We start from the raw sequence: 4,682 nt of genomic DNA, 5'->3' as shown, positions 1-4,682 counted from the left end.
TTTTTGGGGCGCCTGAGGGAAATGGCGGGGAGGGGGAGAGAGGGGGGAGAGCCCTGCCCTTGTGCCCCGTCGCTGTTAGTGACATTTATTTATCGAGGAATAAACGCAAATGGTTTTAATTGCCTCAAACTGGACTTGAAAAAAAAAAAATCTGTTAAACTTGGCCCCTTCCCAAGTCATTGACACCACCGCGTAGGTTTTGGTGCGGGGTTTTGCAACGCGCCAGGTGAAATACCTCGCCAAACCCCGCTGCTCCCGGCTGCCCGCTGTCTTTTGTTCGCCTCACGTTTCGAATTCATTCAAAGAAAGGAGTTTTAAGAAGTTTGGTGTGTGTTCCCCCCCCTTTATTCCTTTTGAGCGGGAGGGGAAGAGAGCCTCTGCATGCGAAATATTTAGTTACAACTTCTGCGAAACGCACCGGTCTGTAACAGCGTTTTCGACTTTCACAAAGGATTTTCCTGTTACTTTTGTTCCGGTCACAAAATTAAAAAAAAAAAAAAGGCAAAAAAAAAAAAAAAAAAAAAAACTTGGGGGAGAGATAAGGTCTGGAAAACAATCTGGAATTGCCAGGCTGTTGGTGGGAGCTCTGCGGGGCTGGCGTCAGGAAGTCTGCGCCGCCTTCTATTACTGTTGATCCAGCTTTGTGCAGCTGCACTCAGTACAATTAGCTTGTAGAAACAATCCTGCTGTAGGCAGCCTCTTCCCTTCAAAGTGCTTTTCTATACTGATCCCCTCACATCATGATGCTGGAAATCAAGTCACAAGCCGACCACTGTTTGGCCAACATCATCTGTGGGAATTCATTAACCTCCATCCCAGAGATGCAACAAGAGATTGTTTGTCCAGAACTAAACTTACAGCTTAATATGATGTAGCCCATACAGGAAAAAACCTGTGTCCCCATTTTTTTTTGTCCATAACAAGAAACACATTGTGCAGCTTTTTTCTCTCTCTCTCTCTTTTTTTTTTTTTTTTTTTTTTTTTAGGGGTGGGGAATGTAGCTGAAACCAGGCGTGAGCCGGCTCCTGCTAAAACTTTGCCATCAAACTGTTTTTTGGTTCATCGGGCTGCAGTTTCCATAGAAGCAACTTATCCCCGCGATCATCTTGTTGGGTGCACTTTGCAAGCTCATTTCCCGTCTCTGAGTTTGCTCTGCTGCTCTCAGATGCTGCAGCTGACACATTTCCTCCCCGTGCACTTTGCACCCACCTCATCCTTGCCCAGATGCTCGGGGCTGATTGTGCCTAAAAGGGGGTTTCATTGCACTCTGCAGCTGCCTTGGGGGAAGGGATTTTTTTTTTTTTTTTAATTAAATTCTGCTTTTCCCCTGTCTCAGTGCCCTGCTCCGTGGCATGCCAGCAGCAGGCCCTCCTCGTTCCCCCTGCTCCACCGCCGCTGTGCCTCGCAGGGAGCCACGCGCCCGTCGTGTGCGGCCGTGTGCCAACGCTGCTGGTGGCTCCCCGGGAGCAGCAGCGGTCAGCGGGGGGACATCTCCCTGCTCCCAGAGCCATTCAGGATCAACCCTGCTGTTGCGGGGGCTGAACCCTACATCCCAGCACCCAGGTCTTCCCCCCCAGGGCCCCTCGGGTCCCCCTCTGGCAGCATCTCTCCCTGCAGCAGGGCCCCTCATCGCTCCCAGGTACCTCATGAGGACACGCATCCTCGTGTCCCTTCCACCCACCCCACTCTGAAACCCCTGTTCTGTCCCAAGGACGCCTGCCCCCCTTCAGCCTTGCTTCTGAAATGTTCCTTCTGTTCCCCTGTCCCCAGAGCCTCCTCCCGTAGGTCCTGCACCCCTAACACCCAGACGTCCCGCTGCCACCCCCAGCTGTGCTTCCCAACACCCTGCCTTGCCTTGGGAGCCCCCGCCTGCCTTCATCCCCCTGCACTCTGCCGTAGGGATAACTCCCCCCACACTTCCCAGCAGCCACGTTCTTTCTCAAGCAATGCACGGAAGCATTTTCTCCAAGTCCCTCTTCCAAACTCCAGCCTTTGCAGATGCCAACGGCAAGATCTCTTTTCCTCCACCCCCCCTCCCAATATGCTTTTGAATAATGTTGCTTTTGTACGGTGTCATTCCCCTCATCACAACTTCCAAAAATCCCTCATCTGCTGCACTTATATTCCCGAGCTGAGAGGCCTGGGAAGTGTTGTGCCAAAACACATGCATTTTCTACTTTCTTCCTAGACTTCTGCTTTTTTGGCCCAAAGTGTTGGACTATAGGATAGACAGGCCTCTGTTCTGGTTGAGTTCTGACATGCTTACTGCTGCACAATCACTCTCCCAAATTTGCAGGAATGCCTTTTTGTTCAGACTATGTTTTGTAGCACCATCCTGCGAAGATGGGTGTCTGCAGGAATGGTGTTCTCCAGGGACATTTTTATGAAGTCCAGGTCCAGGCACTTCAGTTCTAACATCTTCTGTCGTGTAGGGTTTCTCATTTCTATAAGTAGGACTGGTGCCCTGAAGGCATTTCTGTATGTCAACTGGCACCTGCACAGGGCTGCTGCTTAGCTGATGCTCCTTGAAGAATACTGCCACGAAATCTTTCTGGAAGCAGCATCTCGCTGGCACAGTGCTATTGCTGGGAGGTGTATTAAATCCGACAATTAACTCTTACCTATTTACCCCAAAGTAAATCCTTTAAAAAATAATAATAATCTTTGACTATGGAATAATTCCTACTAATGTAATGTCTGTGTTTTAGTTAATTTAGGCAGCGCGTCTTCTAGAAGTGCTCGTAGTGAACTGGTGAGGTGTCCCTGTAACCTCTGCGGCTGTGCTAAAAGCTGGGATCAAATGAGCTCCTCCCTTCACACAGTGCTTATGGAGCAGATGGTTTTCATCTACCTTAGCTTGTCTAGAGCTACTTTTAAAATAATACAGTTGTAAAATGTCGCAAATTTTGTACCCCTCAACAATTCTCTAAGAAACCCGTGTTGGATGGACAAGAGAGGAGAGCCAGGCATGAGGCTACTGACAGTAGCTAGCACGTGCCGAGAAATAAACGAAGGAATAAAAAAGGGGCTTGTTCTTTCATTAGCTACCTGCCTGGCTAGCCCAGCTCCCCCAGCCTCTCACTTTGGCCTAACTTTGATTTTTAGGTTCAGGTCTGTGTGAATAAGTTTGATAAGGATTAATGCTAGGTTTCGTGTCACCGGTACAAAAAAAAAAAAAAAAAAAAAAAAAAGGACTGGAAACTGCATTGGTGAGAGAAGATTTTTAATAACTCTTCCAGATAGGGTCCTGCCACCTCACTCCCATCAAACCGTAAATTTATATTTTTAAGAATAGATGTGTTTGTACAGCGTGCTCTGTGCAGTTGTTGTTGCTCTGTAATAATAACATTTCATATATTTAGGGGAAGAATGAAGGCTGTACGGCAACTATGATCTAAGATCTCGCCTTCCTCCTCACTTTGGTTAGAATACCTCACTCAGGTGATGGGAAGCCTGCTAGGATTAAGCAGGCAGCACTAATTCAGCGGTTTCCAAAGCTGTTGTTGTTGGTTGTGTCAGGACAGGGCCCACAGCGTTCTTGCTGCTTTTTATCTATTGTGTAGAGTAGCATATTTTATGGTCTGGGGAGACTAATTCCACCCGGGGCTCGGGTACTGGAAATGCAACCTAAAACGTGTGCACCCAGTCCCATATGCACGTGCACCCGCAGAGGTCCTGCGGAACCAGGTGAGATCTATCTAGAGAGGTTTCCTAGGCTTTTAAAACTTTGCTTCGCCATGAACTCGGAGTCAGCATTATCTGGGTGAAACTGGCTTTCTTGGCCACTGCTGCATAAACCCAACTGGAAATCAGAAAATAGGTACGTGTCTAAATCTCTTGCGTGGCCTGATCCTGGAGGTGTGCTCAGATGATGCCTAAATGCTGCTGGAAATCTTAGGGGGAGAGAAGGCATAGTGTTGCTTCTCTTATAATCTGTTTTTCTTGTGAGATAACTTGCCCTCGGATTCAGTGCTCTCCTCATCAGAGGTGGTGTAAACCCTCCTGCTTGCAACACATCCCAACAGCTAAAGATAAGACTGAGGTAGAGGATACCACCCGTCCTGTTGAAGCTTGCCACGGTAAAGAAAAGGATGCAAATTTCAAAGGGCCAGGGGGGTTATAAACAAGAGGGAGCCTGCCACTGTAGCTCTGGGGCAAAGGTATCTCCTGGATGGCATGGAGCTTGAATGCTGAGCCTGGCCTGGCAGACTCACCCACGAGGGTGAGGTTCATCTCACCTTATCTTAGCTATTTAGAGGGCTGGTGCCTTGTCTCTCTGCAGCGGGAAGAGAGAACAAGAGACACCTGCAGAGCATGATTCATTCTGCGCCTGTTTGACACCTCTGGATGGAACGACTCTCCTCGCTGGGGGCCGTCTCTCCCCGTCAGTTCTCAGCAGAAGCTAGACAACCAGTTTTGATCAGAAGCCTGACTTACAGATGCCAAGTGAGGTGAATTCCACTGTAGATGACTAATTTTTCTCAGTCATCACCTGATTTTAGTCTTTAAAAATCGGGTATGTTAGTCACTTTAGTTCTCTGTCTGTATGGTGGCAATTCTTTCCCCTGGAAGGCTGGCGATGGATTGCTGGCGTGAATTATCTGAGTGTGGTACTATTATATGACACCATGCAAACTTCTTTTGTGGATGGTCTATGACTATGTACTATTTTAATTTGAGAG

The sequence above is a fragment of the Oxyura jamaicensis genome, chromosome 3, assembly GCF_011077185.1.
Source record: "Oxyura jamaicensis isolate SHBP4307 breed ruddy duck chromosome 3, BPBGC_Ojam_1.0, whole genome shotgun sequence".
Lineage (NCBI taxonomy): Eukaryota > Metazoa > Chordata > Aves > Anseriformes > Anatidae > Oxyura > Oxyura jamaicensis.
The sequence above is the reverse complement of the archived record's forward strand: the minus strand, read 5'-3'. Positions refer to the sequence as shown.